The 14,130-nt window shown below is 42.3% G+C and overlaps 1 protein-coding gene across 15 annotated transcripts in view; it reads right to left on the bottom strand.

Moving 5' to 3' along the window:
- The window catches only part of SENP5 (SUMO specific peptidase 5), a 93,603-nt gene that overhangs the window by 56,614 nt on the left and 22,859 nt on the right, over window positions 1–14,130 (bottom strand). For 10 of the 15 annotated variants that reach the window (XM_023551658.2, XM_023551661.2, XM_023551662.2 and 7 more), the window contains exon 1: window positions 10,123–10,291. The exons of 1 other annotated variant lie outside the window; for it this stretch is intronic. The gene's annotated coding sequence lies outside the window, so the exon portion shown is untranslated. Of the gene's footprint in view, window positions 1–3,773; window positions 5,077–10,122; window positions 10,293–14,130 lie in introns of those variants that run through there. 4 more of the 15 variants (XM_010592881.2, XM_023551666.2, XM_023551665.2 and 1 more) reach the window with 3 other exon arrangements.

Here is a 14,130-nt window from a genome sequence, read left to right as displayed (position 1 = left end):
CCTAGAGGTACAAGAGCCTTCACACAAACAGATATATGCACATCCATGTTTATTGCAGCTCTGTTTGCAATAGCAAAAAGCTGGAAGCAATCAAGGTGTCCATCAACGGATGAATGGATAAATAAATTATGGTATATTCAAACAATGGAATACTACACATCGATAAAGAACAGTGATGAATCTGTGAAACATTTCATAACTGGAGGAACCTGGAAGGCATTATGCTGAGTGAAATTAGTCAGATGCAAAAGGACAAATATTGTATAAGACCACTATTATAAGATCTTGAGAAATAGTATAAACTGAGAACACATTCTTCTGTGGTTACAAGAGGCGGGAGGGAGGGAGGAAGGGAGGGTGGGAGAGGGTTATTTACTGATTAGTTAGTAGATAAGAACTACTTTAGGTGGAGGGAAGGACAATACTCAATACAGGGAAGGTCAGCTCAACTGGACTAGACCAGAAGCAAAGAAGTTTCTTGGATAAACTGAATGCTTTGAAGGCCAGCAGAGCAAGGGCGGGGGTTTGGGGACTATGGCTTAAGGGGACTTCTAAGTTAATTGGCAAAATAAATTCTATTATGAAAACATTCTGTATCCCACTTTGAAGTGTGGCGTCTGGGGTCTTAAATGCTAACAAGCGGCCAACTAAGAGGCATCAATTGGTCTCAACCAACCTGGATCAAAGGAGAATGAAGAACAAGAAGGTCACAAGATAATTAGGAGCCCAAGAGACAGAAAGGGCCAGATGAACTAGAGACTTACGTCATCCTGAGACCAGAAGAACTAGATGGTGCCCGGCCACAACCGATGACTGCCCTGACAGGGAACACAACAGAGAACCCCTGAGGGAGCAGGAGAACAGTGGGATGCAGACCCCAAATTCTCATAAAAAGACCAGACTTAATGGTCTGACTGAGACTAGAAGAATCCCGGCAGTCATGGCCCCCAAACCTTCTGCTGGCCCAGGATATGAACCATTCCCAAAGACAACTCATCAGACATGGAATGGACTGGACAATGGGTTGGAGAGAGATGCTGATGAGGAGTGAGCTACTTATATCAGGTACTTGAGACTGTGTTGGCATCTCCTGTCTGGAGGGGAGATGGGAGGGTAGAGAGGGTTAGAAACTGGCAAAACGGTCACGAAAGGAGAGACAGGAAGGAGGGAGCAGGCTGACTCATTAGGGGGAGAGTAAATGGGAGTATGTTGTCAGGTGTATGTAAGTTTATATGTGAGAGACTGACTTGATTTGTAAATTTTCACTTAAAGCACAATAAAAATTATTAAAAAAGAAAGACTTCTTTAAAGCATTAAAAAGAAAGATGTCACCTCGAGGACTAAGCTGCACCTCACCCAAGCCATGGTATTTTTAATAGTCTCATACACATGAGAAAGCTTGACAATGAGTAAGGAAGACTGAACAAGAATTGCTGCATTTTAATTACGGTGTTGGCAAAGAATACTGAATATATCATGGACTGCCAGAAGAATGAACCAACCTGCCTTGGACGAAGTACAGCCAGAATGCTCGTTAGAAGCAAGAATGGAGAGACTTCATCTCATATACTTTGTACATGTTATCAGGAGGGACCAACCCCTGAAGAAGTACATTATGCTTGGTAAAGTAGAGGGTCAGTGAAAAAGAGGAAGACCTTCAATGAGATGGACTGACACAGTGGCTGCAACAATGGGCTCAAACACAGCAACAACCGTGGGGATGGTGCAGGACCGGGCAATGTTTCATCCTGTCGTACACAGGGTTGCTATGAGTCAGAACTGACTCTACAGTACCTAATAACAAGAATAAGCATGTGCTCAGAGCTTCCAGCCAGCTTTTCAGTTGCCATTCTTAAATATGGGTGGACACATCAAGCAGTATCGGACATTGGGAAATGAAACGTAGAGACCAAAATAAACAGAAAAGAAACTTTAAAAAAAAAAAGGGAGATTACATGTAGGGATGAAAATGTTGAAAAATTATCAATATCCTGAAAGAGATGAGGCACTGAATTCATGAAAAATAGGATGATATAAGAAAGGAACATGAAAAGAAAAAAACAACTCTTGTAAATTAAAAAGAATAGCAGAAAATAAAAGACTTCAAGAAAATCAAATTAAGGAAATCACCCAAAAATGGAGAACCCAAAAAACAAATAACAGACAATCAAAAAGGGGTAAGATAACCAGTCTGAGTAGTCTAACAACCAAAAATAGAGGAGTTCTGAAAGTACAGAGAAAATAGAAGACACCTTTAAGAAATACTTCTAGAAAAATTCCAAGAGTTAAAGGGTGGAAATTTCCATAGTAAAAGAGCTCACACTCAATGGCCAGCACAACAGATGAAAAAACAGACCTCAACTCCAGCTCATTATCAGGAAATTTTAGCCTAACAGGGACAAACAGAAGATACTACAAGTTCCAAGATAGAAATACCAGGTCATACAACAAAGGATCAAGAATCACAAAAGCTTCCACCTTGTCAACAGCACACAATGGAAGCTACAAAATTCTAGGGGAAAGTCATTTCAAAGCAAACTAACATTTAAGTATGAAGGAATAATTAAGAGGTTCTCAGAAATGCACGATCTCAAAGAAAACGTATTTCCCATGCAACGTTACTGAGGAAACTACTGGAGCACACGTTCCACCAAGATACAGTAATAAACCAAGATGGCGATAAGGATAAAGCAGGAGATTCAACACAGGAGAAAGGCAAACGTAATCTCCTCTGGATGATGATGGAGGTTTCAGAATGTCAACAGCCAATCTACATGAGAACAAGTCAGAGGCTCTAAAAGAAATGTAACCAAGCAGTTGAAACTGACAGAATATTTGATACATCAGAATATATTGAAAGGAGATTTAGTCAAAGGGCCAATAATCACAGATGGAGGATAACAGCAACTTAGAAACTGTTTTAACAAAATTACTATACAATAATGACCTCCAAAAAAAGGACAAAGTTGTACAGTAAAAAAAGGTAATGTTTTTTAATAAATTTAATCATGGTATAATCATGTCATAAAAAAGTAATCATGGAATAAAAAGCTAATATGTCTTAGCTTTGAATAGTATAAAAAAATACATAGTCATAAAAATGTTAACACTGAACAACTGATCTATTCAAAATCACAATATAAGTACATTGGAAGGATTCGATGGAAGGGAAGGCTATAAATGTATACGGGGGAAGGGCTGTAAATGAGAGCTAAGATCTCATTTTCCATAACTGGAACCATAATCAATAGATGACGTGACACAGAGCTAAACACCAAAGCAATTACAGCTAAAAAAGTTCAAAGTGGTTATCTCTAAGAGGAAATTGGGGACAGGAGATCTGCATTTTTGTTTTTAATAAACCTTGCAGAATTGACTGTAAACTATGTGCATGTTACTGATTTTTAAAAAATGAAAATATGTATGGAAATTATATAAAAATAAAAACCAGACCTGTTGCCACCGAGTCAAGTCCGGCTCATAACGATGCTACAGACACTGCAGAACTGTCCCACAGGGTTTCCAAGGAGCACCTGGTGGATTTGAACTGCCGACCTTTTGGCTAGCAGCTATAGCTCTTAACCACTGCCCTACCAGGGCTCCTGGAAATTAAATTAAATAATTAAATTAAACAGTGGGAGAAAATGTGGATGGAAAAGGACTCCATAACCAGGAAAAGTTGAAGGTTTAAAAAGAAAAAGAAGAAGAAACTACCAGCTAAAGTCCCTAAAGTGGGAAGAGAAAAGACCTAGAGCACAAGTGAAAGGACTGACCTCAGACAGAAGGGTCATCCATTCTACTTAAGTCTGGTGGCTTCTATCTGGTCTGTGAAGTAGGAAGCCAAGTCTTCCGCTGAAAATGAAATCTTTGTGGCGAAGAGGAGTCGGGTAGAGAGGTTTTAGTCATTCTGAAAATTGACAGAGCAGGGTGTCTAGGTAAACCCAACAGGATCATCAATGTACCTAAAACTGACCTGAGGCTAAACATGCCAACATTTATTTTATGTTTTATTTTGTTTTTTAAATAACAAATCAGATGAAATAGCTGTTATGACAGCACTGCTGAGTGGCTTTAAGCTGTCCATCTGCCAGTATGGTGTGGAGAGGCTAAGGGATAGCCTCAGTAAAAACTGTAACAGTAAAATATCATTATTTAATTCATACAAGATGCCAGCATATTGGTCATTTCTATGAGAATGACCTGCTGACACAGACATCTGTGCTGGCAACAAATAAGGAGCCCTGGTGAATGTTAAGCGAAGATTGATTAAAATTAAAAGCAATCTCCACATGCGGTCCCTCTGTATTTCTGCCCCTGTACTCCTGGCCATGCTGTTGCGTTCATGTTCACCAAATACCAACATTCCTTTAAAGATAAAAAAACACACACACAAGGGAAAGAGAAATGAGCTTTCAACTCCTGTTCAATACTTGCTAACCATTAAATAGCCCCTAGCATAGCCAGTCCTTAAAGGGTCTAATATTTGGGTGATAGTTTACAGCATAGCCAGTACACAGGTTAAGTCAAGCATCACTATAAAAAAGTTCTTTCTCCTAGAGGTGATAAGGTACTGATGAGAATTGCTGTTGTGTTGGGCAAGGTTAACCACCCAGAAAAAGGAGACAGAATGAATGGTTTGTAGCAGGAAATCAGACTTAAAAATAAATATCGCCTACTGGCATCATGGTGGTATAAACAATTAACACACTAACAGAAGGTTGGAGGTTTGAGTTTACCCAGGGGTGCCATGGAAGAAAGACCCGGTGATCTACTTCTAAAAGTTAGCCACTGAAGACCCCACGCAGTCGTCAGTCATCAAAGAGGTGCAAATCAAAACCACAATGGGATACCATTTCACTCCCACTAGGCTGGCTAATTAAAAAAAAAGAAAAACACAGAAAAGAACAAATGCTGGCAAGGATGTGGGGAAATTGGAACCCTTATCCATTGATGGTAAATACAAAATGGTACCACCATTGTGGAAAACAGTGTGATGGTTCATCAAAAAACTAAAAATAAAGACAACTCATCAGACATGGAAGGGACTGGACAGTGGGTAGGAGAGAGATGCTGATGAAGAGTGAGCTATTTGTATCAGGTGGACACTTGAGACTGTGTTGGCAACTCCTGTCTGGAGGGGGGATGGGAGGATAGAGAGAGTTGGAAGCTGGCAAAATTGTCACGAAAGGAGAGACTGGAAGGGCTGACTCATTAGGGGGAGAGCAAGTGGGAGTATGGAGTAAGGTATATATAAACTTATATGTGGCAGTCTGACTTGATTTCTAAACGTTCACTTGAAGCTCAATAAAAGTTAAAAAAAAAAAAAAAAATAGAACCACCCTATGACCCAGCAATTCCACTACTAGGTATATACCAAAAAGACTTGAATGCAGCCACACAAACAGACATATGTATGCCAATGTTCACTGCAGCATTATTCACAACAGTCAAAAGATGGAAACAACCTAAATGCCTATCAGCAGATGAATGGATAAACAAAATGTGCTATGTACATACAATGGAGTACTACTTAGCCAGTAGAGAAATGAAGTCTTGATACATGATACAACATGGAGAGAGCCTGAAGACATTATGCTGAGTGAAGTTAAGTCAACCACTAAAGGACAAGTATTGTATAACTTCACTTATATAAAAAGGTAACAGGCAAATGTATAGAGACCAAAGTGTATTAGTGGTTACCAGGGATGAGAGGAGGGGGAGAGGAGGAGTTATGACTTATGAAACATGAAACACTGAGTTTATGTTTATGGTGATGGGAAAGCCACACTGATTAGGAATGCCTGCACAGCCAATTAAGGTAATTGAGACGTCAATAAATTGTACACGTGTAAAAAGTTTAATCGGCAAATGTTGTATGATACATATTTTTATGACAACAACAATAAAAAAAAAAAGGGCAGCTGCTGAGGCTACTTATTACAAACAAATACCTCATGGGATTTGGTTTCTTGGTTTGGAGGTTTAGGGTCATAGCTCTGTGAGACATTCCAGTTAATTGGCCTAATATTGTGTTTAATGCTTCTGTTCTACCTCCTAGTTTGTTGCATAGTGCCTGGGGTCTTAAAAGCTTGCAAGCAGCCATCCAAGGTACAATTGATCTCTATTCACCTGGAGCAACAGAGGGAGAAGGAGAATCAAGAATAAAGGAGGGAATGGAATGTGAGGCTAACTGCCTCCATGAACAACTGCTCCTTTGCCACAAGACCAGAACTGGAAGGTGTCCAGCTACCACTACTGAACTTTTAGATCAAAAAGTCTATGGAAGAATATCCTGATCAAGGGGGGGAAATGGAGAACGGAATTTCAAATTCTCACGGAATTCAGACTTTCTGGAGCCACAGAGGCTGGATGAACCCCTGAAACTATTACCCTGAAATAATCCTTAGACCTTAAACCAAAAAATCTCCTGAAGTCTTCTTAAAACAATAATTTAACTTAACTGGTAAAGAACATGTGCCTTGAGCATCATGCTCTGTTAAGATCTATCCTTATGTGGAATCAAAATGACAACAGCATCTTGAAAGGTTACATAGGCAGCTTGGGAGGCAGTGAGTTTATGTTAATGGTAGATGAACAAATCAGAAAAGGAGAGTGAGAATGGCTATACAACCTTGAAGGATATAATCAATGTCACTGAATTGTACACACAGAAACTCTTGAATTGGTGTGTGTTTTGCTGTGTACGTTTTCAACAACAACAAGAATAAAATAATTTAAAAAAAGAAAAGTAAATCCTATGGAGCACAGTTCTATTCTGACACATATGGGGTCAACATGAGTCGGAATCAACTACTGGTTTTTTTAACTGGCATCAGAGGCCATGAAGGAACCAGAGAAAAGGTTAAAGACTGAGACTGTAGATCTGTCCACTTACGTTACTTATTGGTGATACTTTTATCATGTTCAGACATCAGATAGAGTAAATTAAGTGTTCAATTTGGATCCTTATAGGTGCTTACAGATACAGAAGACTGCCTCAAGGACCAGCAAGTGACTTCTGGACTCCACTTTTCACTGGGTCTTCAAGTTGTTACTCCCCCTCATCCCTTACCTCTGCCTTTGTTTCAAAGTTAAATCTGTAATATCAACGCAGGCTGAAGTTGTGGCCTGGATTCATACCTATCCTTCCTAAACACCTCTACTTAAAAAGTTTGCTTGTCAAAATCTGAAATGGAACAACAATTTTAAAACATCAGAATTAAAATATTTCAGACACAAAAAAATAAAAAATTTACATACCCAACTGCTTGGATTTTCTTCTCAGACACAGACCAGATGTCTTAACTCACAGACTACCTATCTGTTGATATGGCATTTTTAATCAGTGAATTCAGAATGCCCTTTTAACAGGCTATAAACAGGGTTGTTTTTTGAGAGAAAATCATTCAACCTCTTCCTTTAGAGGATCTGTGATGTAGGGTCCATTTCTGGCTCACTACTAACACAGAGTGGGAATTGCTGAAGCAATGGGTAAGGCTCTCAAAGAATAATTTGAGAATGAAAATATTTCCCTAAAGAGAAGGCTCAACTCTGCCTGATGGCCTACTTACCCTAATAATTCTGAAAACACTATAAAAAAAGGCAGCCACAAACGTTTCAATACATGTTACCACCTTATCAGCTGATCCTTTCTAGGTGTCTACCAAACTCTTTCAATCAATGGTATGGTACAACTTAACCAAGAAGAGAAAAAGGGGCTAAAAATTAAAGGACAGGCTTACAGCAAATGCTGAGAGCTTCTAGGTAAATCAGGTGTTCATAAAGCAATCAGAGAAACAGCCCGGAAGTTCTCAAACTGAGCTGTATTGAGGAAACTGGCTAGTGATACAAAGTATGGGGTCATCCGAACCAGGATGGAGAGGGGAAAAAACCTATGTATGGTGCATGGTTTATGACAAGCCAGAACAAAAGTAAAATATCTTAAATTGGAATTTTTCCACGTTTTTTTTAAGGTTTCGCATAAAAGCCGATCCAAAAACTTGTTGACAAAGTAATAAAAATTTTTATATAATTCTGCCAACAAGTAAGCCTAAGCAACGTTTAGTCAGAAATTGTAATGTAATATCTACTACTTTCACCAAAGAGCATTAAAAAGTCTAACTGCATAGAAAACTATAAAAACAGAATTACACAGAGGTACTTATAGAACATTTTTTTTTCCCCTTATGGCCTCAAGGCATTACAAAACCTGCAATAGTACCACCGATTCAAGTAGAACTATTTGTTAAGGAAAGAAAAAGAAGAAAAAAATTATGAAGGCACAAATGGCAGCAAACTAGCTGGGTATGACACTTCATCTCTGTGAGCATGTTTGTTAACTAAAACGTGAAACCTAATCTACATCTGTGTTCTCAAACAAAGAGTATTACCTGAGAAGCTTTTTAAAACAAATACCCAGTTCCCACTTCAGATCCACTGAGTCCAGGCATATGGGGTTTTGTTTTATAATCCTCAAGGTCTTTTCCGTATCCACGAATGACAATACCAAGTTGACAATTTTGCGCCAAGGAGCTGAGATTACACTCAACTGTATACTGCACAGCAGCCGCCATCATCCCCACTGAGGGAAGGAAAGCACCCTTAATTTGCCTGACAAAGTAACTGTCAGCGCAGGTGCTACTCACTCAGGTCACAGATGGCATCTCCTGTCCCTCCTCCCAAAACACATCTCTAACTTGGTGTCCACTCAATACATGAGGTGGCCCGGAGTCAGAATCGACTCGATAGCAACTAACAACAACAACAAACTACACAGCGGTGGATATTCTTTTTTGAGGAGATGGGTGTCTCCTCAAATTAACTTACAAATGTAACATCCAGTCGCTCAAAAGATTCAAGTTCCTGTATTTATTCTCTGTACCATTTAATGAACAGGAAATCTTTGAGAGGCAGAGTGAGAGGTCCTCAGATACATGTGCAGAGGATTCCTTCTAAAAGTGGGTCAAGGTTTAAACGAAGCACCTCCCCCAGCTTTCCTCCCTGAAAGGCGAGCTGGATAGAACCTGTCTTGCCTAACGGGCAGATCTGATTTGGGTCATCTTTCATTACCAATAATGTTTGATCAAGAAGCATAAGACATCTGGGTGACTGGGAAAATCTAGTTTCTTCCTGATGCTGCTCACCCCGAAGCACAGACTGCAGCTAGCTTTCTGACCACACAAGATCCTGGCCTCTGTTCTGGCACCCCTCCATGCCAAGCCTAATTATTCTGGGCAAGAGACAAAAAAAAAAAAAAAAAACCCACATAATTTACAGCCTACTGTTGAGTGTCCTGGATGCTCTTAAACTTACTTTAACTAGATTCTCAAAACATTCCGTGACTAACATTCTGCGTTCTTCATTTCACCTAACTCTCCCAACCAACTCATCTAGGTATAGGAAAGCCTACACAAAGAAGCCACCTTGCCAGCGGTTAAGAAGGCAGAAGTGTCTAGCACGCGATTAAACCACTAGCAAAGGGCAGGCTGGAATCCAGTTCTTCGGACTCGAAGTGCGGAACTCTTCTCATCTTCCACATTCCCTCGGCACCACCCCCAGGTGCGGTGGGGGCGGGGGACACGGTGGAACGGAGATCGGTACCGCCTCGCACACACGGAAAAGAAAGAACGGCTTGAACAATCAGCCCAATGCTCAATTGTGCCATGTCCTTTCACTAGCAAAGGTTCCCAGGAGTAAGGGGGAAGGAACCAAAAGCAGAAAGGAGCTGGAAGTGTTGGAACAAACAAAAACCCTTGACTTCCAAGACGGCAGGAGCTGGAGGACCTCTAACTCTAAAGCTTCCTCTCACAGCTTTCCCCGGCTTCTGGGGGAGCGCCTGAGGGGCGCTAGCTCCCTGCGTCCCTGTGTCGTAGAGCTCGGACTGGAGAAAAGGAGGAGAGGGTAGCGGTCCCTCGGGACGAGCTCCCTCCCCGAGCCCAAAAATGCACGTCAGTCCGCGGGGAGAAATCCGCTGCCTCCGCTACGTAGGGGGAGGGCAGTGCTAGAGGCCTCCGGGCCGGGGTGCTGAGCTGGCGGCCACTGGCGCGGGAACGGCCGGCCAGCCCGGTCAGTCGCTCGGTCCGTGAGCCACTCGGCCGATTTGACGCCCGCGCTCCGGCTTACCTACATCCCTCGCTCTCGGCCACTGCCCCGCCGCCGGACCTGACACTGCGGCAGCTCGGACTCCGGCCCCGCCTTCGCCAGCTCTCGGGGAAACCCCGCCAGCGAGGTGGTGTCCGGCCTGCTCACAGCGGCCACGGCCGCCGAGCTTCCTTTGGAGCCGCTGCCGCGACGCCGGCGCCCACTTAAAACGTCACCTTCTTCCGTGCTCTTCCGCCCGCAGCCCCGCCCGCGCCTTGTGCAGGGGGCGGAGGGGAAAGCGAGCGACAGGCCTGGCGCTGGGGGCGGGGCTCCGCCGACACTCCGCTTCCGGTGGCTCGCGCTTCGGCGACTCCCGGCCCCGGGAAGGCGCTCCTGGCGTCGCCGACAGACTCATCCCGGTCCCCTCAGCGCGCCCTCTGCCGGACGCGCAAGGAATGGAAGAAACCGTGCTGTAGGCACCGCAGTGGCTCTACAGAGCTGTTTTTAGATTTCCGTTCAGCTTCCTGTTCAAGTTTTTACCTCAGAAGGACTAAGTCAAACTACAGCTATTATGTGGCCCCTCCCTCCACTAATCCCTTTTGCGAGAAGCAAACGATCGCATTCCTGCTTCGGACTGTATTTTCAGGCCCGGCCCAGGCTTCTCTTTGGTTCCCCCAGTGTCGATCTTGCTTTTGTAATTTCTTTCTTTCTTTGTGCCCCACCCCACCTCAACTGTGAGTACTTGCCAAGGAGGGCAGGGCCTGGTCTTCTTCGTGGTCGTAGCCCCAGCACCATATATGGACAGGCCTGCAAGTGTTTAGGACATCGGTGCAGTAAATCTGTTACCCTTTCTAATGAGAGAGAACGTGACTTCCGCCAGTGGATAGCTAAACGTTACATGTGGAAGCCCTATACATGCAACAAACATTTTTTGAATAAAAACTGAGGTAGTATTGTAATATCTCAGCCTAATTGTGGGGAAAGAGACATAGACACATAACCAATATCCTGACAGAAAATATAATAACAGATTTACGAGGGAAGGTGAATTCAGTTTTGGACATATTTCAAATAAATAGAAATGGGAGGAGCCGGGTGGTCCAAATGGTTTGGCTCTGCATGAGAAGCACCTGGCTATCTGCTGAGCTAAAGATTACAGCCAAGAAAACCCTATGGGGCAGTTCTGCTCTGTCACGGAGGGTAGCTCTGAGTTGAAATCGACTCCAGGACACCTAACAACAACAGCCGAGATGAATACAATAGAATACCAAGGGTGCGGTGCTAGAAGCCTTGTGAGCCAGGTGCAGGCGATAAGGGTGTGCCTTGACTGCAGAGAAGCTAGAAACAATAATAAAACCAACTACAAGGTTGTCTGCTTTTAATTATCCCCATGCATCAGAAAATTCTAAGCAATGTCAGTATAAAATAAAACCCCTTCCCAAACATGTTTTCCTTTGTTCTAAGTAACTGCTGCAGTTACTACTGAGTTTTAATAATATGTATGTTAGCTTCACACTGGCACATTTCCTCAGTTTAAAAGTCAATCTTTTGAGATTTCTGCCTTAAGATTTCTGCCAAAATGGAATAACAGGGACTAGATTTATACCCTGTCGGCAACCCCCTCCCCGCCGGCCAAAAAAAAAAAAAAACCACAATGTATGAAACAACAGTTTTCAAGAAATTTGAACATCAGACAAAGAAAAGTGATACCTGAGACCCAGGAAATAAATGCAGTGATTCCCCTAACACCCTAGTACTGCCTGGGATGAGTTTCCAGGATCAGAGAAGCCAGGAGGAGGCTGGTGGTGTGCCTGATTTGGGGAAGAAGCTGGGAGTCTGGGAAGGCAAAAAGCAGCCAGAGTTTACAGAAGAGTGCCAGGGAGACAGCTGCACAAAGAGAAAACTCTAGCTAAATATTTTCTCCTCATCTTTGGTTTTCAGCAGTTTGACTACTTTGCACCCTAAGATGGTTTTCTATTTATCTGACTTGGATTTCCTTGAACTTCTTTAGTTTGTGGGTTAATGTCTTTCATCAATTTTGAAAAATCCTCAGTCATTACTTCTTCAAATATTACTTTTGCTCCATTTTCTATCTCCCTCTCTTCTAGGACTTCAATTACATTTGGATTATTTGACCTTGTCTGCCACTTTGTACACCTTTTTTTCTTCCTGCTCCTGTTTAAATATTTTTTATTGACTAGTCTTTTAGTTTATTACCTCTATCTCCTACCATCTCTAATCTGCTGTCAAACCCATCCAATGAGTTCATCTTAAATATTGTATTTTGAGCTTTAGAATTTCACTCATTTTTATAAATTCTTTTTACAGATTCCAGTTATCTGTTGAAAGTTTTCGCCTTTTCATCCATCTTGTTCATTTTCCCTCTATCTTATTTATCAGTTTTTTTTTTTTTTTAAATCCTTGTCTTCTAACTTCAACATTTTGATCATTTGTTGATCTATTTCTGTTGTTCATTTTTTGCCTTGGCTATCAGTCACATTTTCCTGCCTCTTCACATATTTAGTAGTGTTTTACTGTGTGCCAGGCAGTTGTATAATGTTTTATAGTGAACCAGGAGATTTTAATATAATTATTAACTAATACATAATATTTAACTGTTTAACAAGGTAAAAGAGGACATGAAGGAATAGAGAAGTAGCAACTGTAGGATGCAGCTACTACCTCTAGGACATAGGTAGTATATAAAAACCACCAAAGCAAACCCGTTGCCATCGAGTCGATGCTGACTCATAGTGACCCTATAGAACAGTGTAGAACTGCCCCCATAGGGTTTCCAAGGAGCAGGTAGTGAATTGGAACTGCTTTGCAGCCTTAACACTTAACCACGGAAGACGCTAAAAATGTGAAAGAGCAACTCCTCCGCAAGGCCGAGATTCAGGCCTCACTGGAGAGTCTGAGGATCCCAGAGGAGTATCAGTACACCAGAGTTGAAAGAAACTTGCCAGAGGGTGTGGGCTTGAGCTGGTTTATGGGAGCAGCTGGCTGAGTGGCCAAGAAACACACTAGAGGATATAGGTGGCCTGGGGCTGATTCATAGGTGGTTAAGAAATTTCCTGGAGAATGCTAATAGGCCAGAACTGGAACACAGGAAGCAGACTGCTGAGTGGCAGAAAAGTTCACTGGTTGCTGGTGGTCCAAAATTGTTCACAGGAAGTGGTCCATTCACTGGGATGCCAAAGAAACTGGCTAGAGAGGAAGCACGACCAGATGTCCTGCAATTCTGGCTACCACGGCAAAGGAGGAAAAACAAATACACAAGACCCAGGAAGAGAGAAGCCCCTTCCTCTACAAAGCCCAACAACGCACCAGCTGGCAGAGGAGAAATGCTTACAGGGTTCAGCTCCAGTAGCACAAACCAGAGATTAGAGCTGGAAAGTAATATATTGTTAACTGGGCACATCCCCTAAATTTGCCTTTGTTCCACTAGTCCCAAATTCTTTCCTCTGACATCTCAAACCAGGAATGCCTTCAATTTCTGCCACCTCAGCTGTGTATAGGTTGGAGAACAAACTCAGTCTAAGGTGCAGCAAAGTCACAACTCTTATTAGGATTACTTCTGTCTTTCAAGGACAGCCCCCCAACCTGACCCCCCCTTTCTGCTTGCCTTTCGCCTGGTTCCTGGGGCTCCTGTGTGCTTTTGCAGTACGGTCAGCCAGGGATTCAGGAGGAGTTTGTATTCAAGATTTTCAATCTCAGCCCCTTTGTGACTTTCTCGCTTCCTGAATTTCTCCCTTAAATTTCCAGCTGTGCAGCTGCTTTGCACTCTGTCCTCTGCCAGACTGAGCTGGTGAGGCTGTGGTTTTCCACAGCCAGAGTTGAGAGGGGTGAGCACTCCCAGGCACAACAAAATCCACAAATTCGTGATGCAGTAACAGTCTTTCAAGAGTTAACTCATCTCTAGTTTTTGCTACTTTTGGTCATTTTTCAGTTTCTTCAAATAGCTATTTTTAACAATTATGTCCAGTTTTTATAATTGCATACTATATGAAGAATTGCCTGGTATCTTAATGCCATGATTATCATAAGTCT

Source organism: Loxodonta africana, chromosome 1 (assembly GCF_030014295.1).
Source record: "Loxodonta africana isolate mLoxAfr1 chromosome 1, mLoxAfr1.hap2, whole genome shotgun sequence".
Classification (NCBI taxonomy): Eukaryota; Metazoa; Chordata; class Mammalia; order Proboscidea; family Elephantidae; genus Loxodonta; species Loxodonta africana.
This window is presented reverse-complemented; position numbering and strand designations above follow the sequence as displayed.